We start from the raw sequence: 13,295 nt of genomic DNA, 5'->3' as shown, positions 1-13,295 counted from the left end.
TGTGTGTGGACACACGCTACAGCGTTCAGGATCCAGCTGCCTCAGCATTGCCCTCCTGCCCGCCACACCATCCATCACTGCCAGGGACATTCATTAAAAACAAAAATTCCCAATGACTGATACCTCTGTCCCCCCACTGACAAAGCAGACAGGCAACAATTGTTTACTCTCTCCCTGGATCTGCCCCCAGACTGTGTATGGGGAGGGGGATGGGGGCCCAAACTGCTGGTTTAACAGGTATTTATCTTTTATATCTTTTTTTCGCCTGGCCCAGTGCCTCACAGAGCTCGGTGCCAGCTGTAGACTGGCGATGCGAGTGCCTCGGAGCTGCACACTGCCAAAGCTCTACGCTACAGGAAACTTCATAAAATGAACATAACTGAAAATGCCGATCTGGAGATATTACAGTCAAAGGGCGGCGATTCAGGAAGCTACACTGTAACCTGCCAAATACATTTAACATATTCAAACAGATTCTATCAAAAAATAAATGCATGCGTCAGTTTTGGCAGTGAGAAATATGTAAGAGGATGGAGGAATGAATGAAAGAGTAGTTATAAAATTAAACGAAATTTGGCCAACATATCAGGCTACTGCCAGACAAGCCAGAGGGAACTGGTCGCCATGTAAACTGATCAGTATATCTGATTTCCTGAGAACATGCTCTCAGTGAAAGATCACTGATACAAGTCATACATTCCATGCCTTATCCATTCCTGCAGGTATGCAGCACTCTTGGCAGGGGGGGGGAGGGGACAATTGACCATCTGATTGACAATCCGAAGCTCCACGTGCTTCCCTTTAACTTCAGAAACAAGCTGCGGCTGTCAAGACTCCCAACTATGGGGCATCGATCTGAAGGTGGACGCCTCTTTTCCAGCTTTTGGTGAGTCTCTCTCACACAGCTTCATTCAAAATTAGGCAGCAGAACATGTCAAACAGCAGTGAATCGCTACACGCCTGCAGATCCACATCAACATAAGCAGGAAGTAGCAACCGGACGAAACGCCTGTGCGAGAATCCCACCGCTTGAGCCATGCAAAATCGCAGGCGCAGTTTGCTCACAGCGGAGCTACTCAGGCACGACCGCCCGAAGCCCTGATCTCTTCATTTGCATCCGGATGCCGTTGGAAGATTCAAACAACGGGTAGGTCTATAGGGCGTTTATCTTAATGCAGACTGAATGAGGGTGTGAAGCAGTTTTGGGGAAAAAAACGAAAGACGAGTGAAAACAAACAAAAAACGATCAGACGCAGGGTCAGCACATGTCACCTGGCCGTTAACGTCTTTACGGCAGCATCTCCAAAGCATCCAAGCAGGTTGTGGCTCCCAGCCTGCAGACACCTCCACCGCTAACGGTCAGATACTGGAAATGAACACCCAACAGGGCGAGGTGGGTGGGCCTTCCCAACCTCCCCACCGACCGAGGCTCAAAGCCTGTGAATGATCTGCTCCTGGGCTACGGCAGAGGGGGCCCTTGCTTCCCGCTCCACGGGCTACCAGGAAAATATTTCTAACCTGCTCGTCGTGGTCGGGAAGGGGGATCAAGGATATCTGACGTGTGCTGGTACGGAGCCAGGTGCCAGGATTGTGCTGAGTTGGTCCATCTCAAGGCAAGTGCTTATTCATACAAAGGTCTACAGCCTTCAGTGCCCTCCAAAACACGCAGAGCCCCCAGGGGTGAAGCGGGCTGCCCTCCCAATGACAGCTTAATGACCCGCAGTCACAACTGAACAGGATCCACGCCGACTGGCCCCGGCCCCACCCCAAAAGGTGGGATGGCGACTTCACCGCAGATGGTCACAAGCAACACCAGCCTCGAGTGTTTCCTGCCCAGGGGGGGGGCGGTCACTCAATTCTAAAGGACAGCTCCTCGCAGATACCGGGTCAAACGCGGGTGGCAGTGGGAGGGGATGCTGCCGAAGGTGATGATAAATTCAGGCTCAGGGGTTGTGAAAACCTCACTCTTCAAAACAAACATTACGACCATCTCTGGGCCAGGTCCCGCAGCAGCAAAGGCCATTTAAAAAGGCCGTAAAGGCAAAGGAATGTCGGGGATTCAAGTTGGTTATGGTAAATAGTTTTACATATGTCCCGGTAATGTCCCAAAAACAAAATTATAAAAAGACCCAGAACAGGATATTTAGCAATGAACTGTCCGTTCTGCATTCTGCTACAATCCTTACTGTCAGAAAACCTCTTTCACAGAGACAGTTACAGACACACGAATGGGAATAATGTGAATCTCCTGCATCAGGACGGGGCGTGAAGCCACTGAGCGGATTTGACAGGGAAATTGAGGGAATTCTGTGCAGCCTGGTTGGAGTGGCAAATGGAAACGAACAACAAATAAAAAGAAAAACACAAAGCACATGTGCAGGTGTGAATGTTTTGGTGAGGTGCCACGAGACCGAGTGGGGGACAGCGCAAGACAGGGGTGGTTTAACAATTAGGCCGTGTGTTTTGTTGAGACATATGCCAGGGCCGGGCCTGTCGGTGGATGCTGCCACCACCATCAAAGCAGAGACAGGAGCCCGAGTGGAACAACATTCACAGCCCAGGACAGCGGGACTCACCGGCAGTAAGAGGAAAAGGCGCTGTGCTTCCAGCCACCCTGAGTGGAGGCCCTGAATAAACCAGTGTGGGGGGTGTGTTCTCAGCACCCAGCCAGCATTATACTCTAACGTCGTAAATCAGTATAGTTAATGGTGTCGTCGTACACAACTTCAATTGCAGATTTGAACCCACTGTAATTTCTTTGTACAATGAAAAACTGGCACTGTACAGATTTTGGGATTAAAGCTGCCTACCATTTAAAATGGACGTTCGCTGTAACTACAGGAGCGCCAATTTATCTCCCGTCAGAATTCGAGCACCACTAATGAGTGTGAACACTGAGCAGCGACGTACATAAAAAGCTGGCATCTGAACGGGTGCCTGTTTGAGGCCCGAGACGGCCACACCCACACCAGTCTAATCCCACCAGCCAATCGGAGCCGTCCTTGGGCTACCTGTGTGTCTGCTTCTGGGGGGGGGGGACGTGTCAAGCTGACCCTGTGTTGGACAAAAGGAGCTTCCTCCACGGAAAGCTAGCCATCCTCAAAAAGGACACCGAAAACCTGGTCCCTTGGAATCCCACCTTGGTGAGCAAGCTGGAACACTGACCCCAGATCTGCAACTCTGGATTGTGATGCGTTAAGCTGCCTGTAGACAACTGAACCCAAAACAACCCAATCAGGTCTTTTCTACTGATCCTTCCAGAGGGTAAAAAAATAAGAAAAAAGCGTAACACATTAAAGCAGGGAGCTGAGAGGGAGGGAAAAAAAATCTCGGACAGTCTGTGGATCCCCAAGGACCGGACTGGGAAGCACTGCATTAAAAGGTTAGACAGCCTGTTGTGTTTACACCCTACCTTTGTGTGTCTTGTCAGCAGAAGAGGAAAGTTCAAGTCCAGAAATAAAAAATCCAGACTGGTTTTGTCTCAAGCAACTGGATGAGCATAAAGAGTCGCATTCATATAGTATTCAAATGGTTGGTTGAAACAAAATCCTGCATTTTTATTTTTCTGGACTTGAAATTACCACCTCTGCTTGTCAGTAAACGTTCCTCTGTGTGTTTACATTGGGTGGAGGTGTTTGTAATAAAAACACTGCAAAGGAGAAACGAACAGCTCAACGGAAAGATAACGCCCAGGGCAACAGCCATGCAGGAGGCGAGAGTGCTGCCCCCACCCCAAAAAAAACTGTCTGACTATTTAGTTGGGAAGTAGTGTGTGTGTGTGCAGGACTGTAGAGAAGTAAGGAGTGTGTGCTGATTACAATTTCCCCTCCTTATAGGGCTGCATGTAGATTAACGCCATACCCAGGATGAAGGATCACTCCTGGCATTCATGGGACTCGAACCAGCAACCTTCCGATTGCTGGCACAGATCCCAAGCCTCAGACTCATCACTCTACCCCGAAGGGCTGTAGGGCCCCCCCTAAATTAACAGGTGGAGACAGTCGGATGCACACAGCGGATTGTTAAACATCCCTGCCAGTTACCTATCGCTGCACGGCCGTTGGCTCAACGATTCCGGTCTGCACATCACGTTCTTTGAGTCTCCTACGGTCAAAGGGCACAGCATCGCATACAAACCAAGCAGAGCCTCGGAATCACAGGAAAACGAAACAAAAAACAAAACCCTCAATTTGTTTGCACGGAATCCGTGACAGAACTGATATACTGGCTCGTCTGCAGAGCCATTATTCTTAGCAATGCAACACTGATGCAATGAGATGTGCTTTTGGAAAAGAAAAAAAAAACTAACAAATAGGGACGAGACAAGTTTCCAGTGAGGCTTAACTGTGACTGGTGCCAGACCACAATGCAGTGGTACAGAAGACCCTCACAATTTCTCCGGTATGGATATAAAATCCCTTCCCTGCAAAGGAAGATACTTATTTAACGGTTATCCTAACAGTTTCAACTAGTCTTGAGTTTAATAAATCAGGGACAGTGTACAATGTATGGGGCCTGCTAGACTAAAGACGGACTGAGAGGCGAAAGGGCGAAAAACAAGATTTTAGAAGGAGAGAAATGACTGGCCAAACAGGCCAATTAAAAACGAGACGGCTTCCCTTTTAAGAAAAAGCTACACTCACCAAAACCTGTACGAGTGCAGCCATTGGAGAGAAGAGCCATCTACAAACCTACTGCTGACGTGACCCGATCACATCAGTCACCACGCAGGGCATTCACTAATAAATTGCTGTCTTTTGTGCGGCAGGCTACATTTAAATGCACGAAAGCAAAGAGGGTAGCATATATTCCCTACTCATCATATGTTTCATGCCATGAGAATGAGTTTGAGGATCAAACCGAGTACCAAGGATGCAAATGGACAGGGGTAGGACGATCATTCTCACATACACAGTGTTGTTAGTACTAGTTACACACTTGATGAGAGCTGCATTTCCATCTCAGTACCGGCTGCAGCAGTAAGGGGGCGGCGTGGAGCGGGAACTCCACAAAGACCCCCTCTTGTTCTCCTCTCTTCTGGAGGCACATGGCCGGAATGCGGTTCATGCGTTGCTGTAGCCCGTTTCACCCCCAAATCTTGTTAAAAACACCAGTGACAGCCTACAATTGTCTGAATGTAGCAGAAGATTTACAATCTCTCCCCCCTCCCCCCCCCCCCACCAGCGACAGTTAAGGATGATCTAGACAGCCCCCCCGCTGCTGCCTCAACTGCAGTACTACCACGCCTCTCCCTCGCAAAACCACATCTACCCACTCCCTAAAAGCACGTCTGGCCCGGCCAACAAAGGCGGCCTGTTGAGTACAGAGGGTGGAAGAGGAGGGTCCTTATGGCAATTCCCCCAGGGGCAGCAGCACGTCTACATCAGCGGAGGGGGTTCCTGACTCCGCAGCTGTTCCAACTCACAACTGGATGCATGGGAGAGTACGGGGCTCTTAAAGGGCCAGTGCGGCACAATGTCGATCGAGTGCAGTGAAAAAAAACTCGCATCCTTCCTGCTCTAACACCTTTAATGAAATTTGGATGCTTAAGCTCCAGAACAGGTGGCCTCATGCACTGAAAAGTTAATACCTCTGAGCCATCATCATGTAAAAAGGTCATCGACTCAACAATCATCAAGACAGACAATGCTGTGTTTCTTAAGCAATCAGTTAAGAAGTGAACCACCCATAACGACCCCAGTGCCACACCTGAAAACAGGACTTGACTCAAGGTCGAAAATGTTATCACCAAGAACACGGTATCCGAGAAAGACCAAAAGACATTGTTCTGAAAGGTTACACAGCCTGTCTCTGAAAATCGCAGGAAGTAACTAGACCCTTTAATCAAATATGGCCGTTATACAAAAAGCCAGGAGATTCACTATTTAGGCCAATAATCACCGGCCAGACCCGCCTGGACCCTGACCGGATTCAGTGTTTAGAAGGTGTATGAATCACATCCACATATTTCAAATGTTATATCTGCAATCCCGTCAAATGAAACACATGACCTGTGTGCAACTAGCAGGCCTACAGACTTTGCTTCATGCATGGGGCATTCCTTCCTTGTCCTGCGTCAGAAGCAGCACTTCAACGACAGAACCAAGCAGACTCACAGAAACAAATGGTCCAATAGCAGCTCATCGGAAAGATAGGAATTACCTGCAGGCATGCGGTCTACGAGGTTTTCGGTCCTCCAGCTCAGTCGAGCTTTAAAAAAATAAATGCATCTGCGAGTCCGGACTTTGAAGAACTCCACCCAGCTGTGATGAACTGCTTCCACATCTATAATCAAGAAGGAGGAAAAAATACCAGAGAAATATAAGCAATTGTACTCGCATGTTCTGACATGGACTAAACTGTATACTAAAGGCACCAGATTTTACAAAGTTCACACAGTTTCACAGGCCAGCAGTGAATGACACATGGCTGCTACTTAAATCGAGCAGATAAGCTCGTCGGGTTTCACTATCTGAGCGTAAAAACTCGGGACTGTCACCAAACTGTAACCAAGGACTTATTTGGCGAAACACCGACTCAACGCATAGGGAAGCTTCCGGCAGGTTTTTGGGTTTGGACTTTTCAAGAAGCACATTAACAGAAAAGGGGACAAAAAAATGGATCAAAGGCAGACAAACGTGCACAAAAAAACACTAACTGATGTATAAAGGGTGACATATTTCCCAATAGCGGTGCTGTGGTTCTGAAGACCCCTGAGCAGGTCGCACCACAGACCAGGCAGGGGATGCAGTTACAGTGAGGTAGAGGTTAGACGCGGTTCCACAGGTGAGTCCCCCTGCGAACCAGACCGGCACCCCGCCCTGCACAGCCTTCTCACCTGGTGCTGGGCGAGTGCTCCCACCGGTTTACATTAAAAACGAGCCGCTTCCAGAACACTCTCTCTGCTGCGGCGACAATTTCATCATAGTCTCACTCAGACTGCTTAAGTTTAATCCAGTTTTTTTTAAGCATGAGACCTTCCTGACTACACCAAACACGCTGGTTTACAGACAGATACTCGCTTCGGAGGCCGCTATAGGAAAATCCCAAAGGCACCAACCACATGGAGTCACCAGGCCTGGACACCATCACGTACAGCGGTGGTTCACAACCCAGACCACAGGGACTCCCAGACAGTCCACATATTCGCTCCCTCCCAGCTCCCAATACACCTGAACCTGGTGCTCAGCATGCATGATTGGCTGGGAGCAGGGAGGGAGCAAAAACGAGGACTGTCTGGAGGTCCACACGGATTGGGCTGAGAAAACACTGGAGTACAACATAGACGAAAGGCCAAAGTGAATCACATCCACCACTGCAACATAACAGGGGCATTACGCTCCACTGCAGAAGACTGACCTCCTCCACAGTGGAGGGAAACCATCTTACCGCCCTACTGTAAACACAAACAAGCCATCGAACACACATCTTAGGAAGGGGGGGGGGGGGGGTGCAGCGGCTGCAGTCTTAATTCTATTGAGGATGAGCAACAGATCGACAAAGTTAAATGAATCACGTAAATAAAATCTGAATTAATCACAAACAAAAAGCGAAGCCATCTGCCATGATTCCTTGAAAGGCGGGTGACGTCCTAGGCAGCGAACCTGGCCTGATTATACAGAGAACGTTTACCTCCTGACTGTGCGGACAGTAACAGATGTACCGCTTCACTCCCGTGCAAGACCCAGCATCTCCATTCAAACCGTGCGCCGCCTAGATAATCACCAGGCTCCCTGTTAATTTAATAAATAAAGCACTTCAAAACAAAAGCCCTTCACCTTCACAGTCCATCATCTTCTTAAAATCGCAAACTAAAGTGACACAGCAAGATATTAATCTTTCTGAGCTGTCAATTATTTTTCTGTAGGCTTTTCTGACTGCCCATAAAGAGGGATGCCCACATCTGTCGAACGGAGGAAGAAGCCCCCTAATTAATGGGAGTCATTTATTATAGCAGGTGGGGGTAGGGTCTGGGGTGGAGACACACACATGCGCACATTCATCAAAACCGTACCTCTTTCTGCACAATAACCACCCAACACTCGCAATGCCCTTTGTGGCTCAGAGAGTCAGCACATGCTGGACAGCAGGTCTACTGCAGACAAGCTCCAGCAGGAGACACGGAGACGTACATCTGGCCGCTTTCTGAAATCTGAGGGCAGAGAACGAGCGGCACCACCCAGGCACGGAGCCCGTCCCCACAGACAGCGGGGGTGCCGGCCAAGGGGATGCGACTCGTGCCAGTCATGCGCCAGCCCCGCGCCAACAGCGACTTCCTGCCCAGGAAGTTCCTCACAACACTGGGCTGAGCTCACCTGCTTTTTATAGAAAAGCTCAATTTCAAACGACGAGGCTTTTCTTACAGCATCAAAGGGAAGCACAATATAACCCAGCAATAAAGTTCAAACCCGACAGCACTTTGTTTAGCTACCTGTTCAATTTACATACTCAAGCCCCAAGAGACACACTTTGGGAACATTTTCCTTCTCAAAAAGCAATTCCACGAGAAGTACAGCGTGGAGAACGGGGGGCCCCATCTTGCTTTAAGGAATGTGACGAGCACAGATATTACCTACGGCAGATAAATCACAAGCAGGTGTCCTTATATGGAGAAGAACGCGTATAAGGAGAATGAAACATTCACGTTTCCTGAGGGTGCTTGAGGATTAACGACTGGGGGCTTGGGAACTGCTTCAAGCCAAGAACAGCCATAAGACTCCCCTCTTTTGTACCTTTTCACCTCAACATGTAGGCAAAGTTGTTTTTGGTAAAAAAATTATCCTCACCGGCATGACATGGTGGCACAAGCTTAGCATGAAAGTTCGTCACCACAAAAGAAACCCTAAATCAGCAGATCGGGCTTCTCTATTCAGGTCTTCAGGGGTCTTGCTCAAGGACAGAATACACAAAGGGAAACTTAATCACACAGGACATGCACCCCCCCCCGCCTTATTACCAGAACGGGTTAAGCACATGAGACCTGGGAGACATCATGCGATTATATCTGAACTGGAGGTAAAGTGATCTGACTGAACCTTTACAAGTGCTAATCTTCAAAAGAATGTCAGTTTTCCAAAGTAAATGGTGCTGCATCTGCCAATCTGTTCAATTCATCAGCCAAGATATGCTGTATCAGTTTAGCCCACTGGCACCGGCACATATCAGAAATGACTGGTAAGTCAGCTGGAAGAAAATAGTAACATCCAGCGGCATCCGGGGTCATGTGAGGAGAACTGCCACATGGTTATTCCAGGGAAAAGCATCTAGAAACCTCAAAATCACATGTAAATTCTGCACCCCCACAGTTAAAGGAGAAACCCAAAGAGTATTTGACACATTTTACTCCTCTTACGTCAATACAAAAGAGCCAAAGAGCACCCATGGGGCCCACTCAGAGACCCAGAAGCAGAACCAAAACACCTGCAAGCCAAGAACCACAAACTCTTCCCAGTGATGTTCTGCAGCCTCGCAAAACATCCCAAGGAGCACCACCTATTACCGACACGTTCCCGGATATTAACACTAGAACTGCCAAATCTACGCAAATTTGCGTAAATTCCCTGGGCCTAACACCTACTAGCATCCCTGCTGAGAGTTTCTTGGGCCATTGTCCCCTCCTGCTTTTGTTGTGCAAACACACCCATTACCTGTGAGGCCTGGCACATTTGCATTTTTTTACTCAGAGCAGCTAAAATCCAAGGCAGGCTAAACCTCTGTGTGTGACATGGAAACCTTCACAAAAGTCTGCCATATCTATACCAAATATCCCACATGCTGACTGACCTGCAAATATGAAAGACACACATTCACAAAATATATGGAAGCACAAGTCTGTTTTATTTATAAAAAAAAAATTAGTGTTTCAAACTTTGCAGTGTTTGCAGACCCAGTGACCATCATCCCTGCATTTGGCGCAAGTGAATTTGTAACACTTTGCACTGGTAAACCTGCTGCGGTTTCTGTTGCAGTTCTCCTGTACCTGACACTGAGTTGTCCATACAAGTCCTGGCACAGCAGCAGCCTTCCTCTGTCCCCATAGCCTTTTGTGGCATAAATTGGCAATGGAGTTCCTTGGCTAGATGACTCAAAAATAATCTTCTTTTGCCTTCCCACCCTGTACATGCCTTGTACAGAACGTAGGAATTTGCCACCACCAGGTCCAGCATGTTGTAAAATACAGCTACTGGCCACCTGCATGTTGCTGCTCTTACGGAATACATGCGCGCCATTTGGTCCAACACATTTACACCACACTATAACAGCAGAGAGAGAGAGAGTCATGAGTGTATTTGCTTTTTTTCTACCTTCTTTCTATATAGGCCTGTATAGTACATATCAGAAAACATTGTAGCACTGATGTAAAATTATACACACATTCACATACCTTCATGTGGTTATAGTCTGTTATCGTGTTGGGTTTCCTCTTTCTGCCTTCACAGATCGCCACATCTTGGTCCAAGGAACTCAGAACACACACAATCTTGTTTTTTTAGGTGCATAAATTGTCAAGGAGACACTGCCACTTCTAAGCACTGACGCGGAGAATTCCTCTTGCTGTGCAGGTGTCCTTTGAAATTGGAGGAAGTTCATACCAAACTTTATTCCCTGTGCTCAGTAGTGTTGTTTTGCGCTGAAGCAGTCTGTGTGACAGTGCCAGTGAGGTGAAGAAATTGTCCGTTGTGACATTTCTCCGTCATCCAGAAATGGCTCCATCAGACTCATGACCATGTTCTCTGCCAGCCTCTCCCTTTTCTGGTGACTGGGGTCCTTTCCCAAGTTAGGGGACACGTTGCAGACGTATTTGGTCTCCAAATCCGTGGCCATCCAGAACTTGATCCCAAATTTGTCCGGCTTGGATGCGATATACCAAGTGACATGGAATGGATCCCACATCTACTCCACGTTGTCTTTCCACCGGTGTCCCTCAGGGCTCGGTTCTTGGCCCCTCTCCTATTCTCCCTCTACACTAAATCTCTTGGCGAAGTTATATCCTCACATGGCTTCTCCTACCACTGCTATGCCGATGACACTCAACTCATCCCTCTCCTTCCCTCCCTCAGACACTCATGTCTCCACTAAGATCTCTACATGCTTGGCAGACATCTCATCTTGGATGACCACTCACCAGCTAAAACTCAAAACTAGTAAAACTGAGTTGCTTTACATCCCGGCTGACTCATCCCCCCCTCCAGGACCTTGCGATCTCCTTTGACAACTCCCTGATCCGTCCTTCGGTTTCTGCTAGAAACCTTGGAGTTACCATAGATGATCGGTTGTCATTTTCCTCACATATCGCCAGTCTTTCTCTCTCTTGTCGGTTTCTCCTCTTTAACATCAGGAGGATACGTCAATTTCTTTCCACCCAGGCTACCCAGATACTCGTCCAAGTCCCTCGTCATCTCACGCCTTGACTACTGCAACCACTGAGCGCCATCCGTCCCAGAATGCAGCTGCTCGTCTTGTTTTCATCCTTCCCAAGTTCTCCCACACCACTCCTTTGCTGCGCTCCCCTCCACTGGCTTCCTGTAGCTGCACGCATCAGATTCAAAACACTGATGCTCGCATACAAAGCCAAAAATTCTCTGGCACCATCCTACCTAAAGGACCTCATCACACCCCCGCTCTGCACCACGATCTCTCCGATCCTCCAGCACTGCTCGACTGGTCCCACCTCCCTCAAGGCACAAGGAAGACACGCATCTCGGCTCTTCTCTGTCCTGGCACCTAATTGATGGAATGAACTCCCCCTAGATGTCCGAACAGCTGAATCCTTGAATGTCTTCAAGCGACGACTCAAAACTTTTCTTTTTCAGAAATACCTGACGTAGAACTTCTATATTCTTACTCGACTCTTTTTCTGGTGTGTGTTTTAAAAAAATTAAATAAAATAAAAATTCTGCACTACTCAATGGCGTTCTCAGAGATAGTATTCGTAGCTGGGGTCCTTATTGAGCTAGCATCGGAAATTCATTGCAGAGTCTCAAAGCACTTATGTAAGTCGCTCTGGCTAAGGGCGTCTGCCAAATCCTGTAAATGTAAATGTAAATATACTGCATGGACAATGAACCTTGGTCGAGAACAGCTGTACATCTATGTTCATGTGTTCTCCTGGAGTGAAACTTTCAGCACAGTTCTTGGTGAAGGCTGGCAGAGAACGTGGTCATGAGTCTGATGGAGTCATTTCTGGATGACGGGAGAAATGTCACAATGGACAATTTCTTCACCTCACTGTCACTGTCACACAGACTGCTTCACTTTACTGGGCATGGTGAATAACGTTTGCCGTGAACTTCCTCCATTGGCAAAGGACACTGCACAGGGAGAGGAATTCTCCACGTCAGTGTTTAGAATGGCGCGCATGTATTCAGTACGAGCAGCAACAAGCAAGTGGCCAGTAGCTGTGTTTTACAACATGCTGGACTTGGTGGCGGTGGAATGCCTACGTTCTGTACAAAGCATCTACAGGGTGGAAAGGAAAAAGAAGATTGTTTCCGATTCTTCTAGCCAAGGAACTCCATTGCCAAATACAGGGATGATGGTCACTGGGTTTTCAAACGCTGCAAACACAGACTTTGAAAGATAGACAGACTGTGTGGGACAGTAACCACTGAGACAAAAGGCAGAAAGATGACGAAGAGATGAACCTGGAACTGAGGCACGGATACATCAATTTTTTACATGAACAGCCAAACATGCAAAGCTGGAGAGATCACACAAAAAACAAAATTCATTTTTGGTGTTATAATTCAGTGATGGCCAATGAAAATGAAATGACATTTTATTCTGTATGTGTATGAGCATGTCAAAAACCATGGACCATGACTTCACTCAGCTTATGACATTTATATACAAACATGCATTGGAGACTGAAGTGTTAGCATGTTTTCATTTTATTCATTTCATTCTATTAGCAAACTTTTCATTCTATTTTCACTCAATTTGTTTTATAAATAACACAGACTTGTGTTTCCATATATTTTGTGAATGTGCGTCTTTCATATTTGCAGGTCAGTCAGCGTGTGGGATATTTGGTATAGATATGGCAGACTTTTGTGAAGGTTTCCATGTCACACACAGAGGTTTAGCCTGCCTTGGATTTGAGCTACTCTGAGTAAAAAATGCAAATGCGCCCCATGGGGCCCACTCAGAGACCCAGAAGCAGAACCAAAACACCTGCAAGCCAAGAACCACAAACTCTTCCCAGTGATGTTCTGCAGCCTCGCAAAACATCCCAAGGAGCACCACCTATTACCGACACGTTCCCGGATATTAAACCACGCCTGCGGCGAGCGGGA

At 47.6% G+C, this 13,295-nt stretch overlaps 1 protein-coding gene across 2 annotated transcripts in view; it reads right to left on the bottom strand.

The window, feature by feature from the left end:
• Positions 1-13,295, bottom strand: part of tiam2a (TIAM Rac1 associated GEF 2a) — a 70,869-nt gene that overhangs the window by 40,890 nt on the left and 16,684 nt on the right. For both annotated transcript variants that reach the window (XM_048974791.1, XM_048974790.1), the window contains exon 2: positions 6,163-6,285. The gene's annotated coding sequence lies outside the window, so the exon portion shown is untranslated. The remainder of the gene's footprint in view (positions 1-6,162; positions 6,286-13,295) is intronic.

Source organism: Brienomyrus brachyistius, chromosome 14 (genome assembly GCF_023856365.1).
Source record: "Brienomyrus brachyistius isolate T26 chromosome 14, BBRACH_0.4, whole genome shotgun sequence".
In the NCBI taxonomy this organism is placed as follows: Eukaryota; Metazoa; Chordata; class Actinopteri; order Osteoglossiformes; family Mormyridae; genus Brienomyrus; species Brienomyrus brachyistius.
Note: the sequence above shows the minus strand (reverse complement) of the source record. Positions and strands in the feature narration are given on the sequence as shown.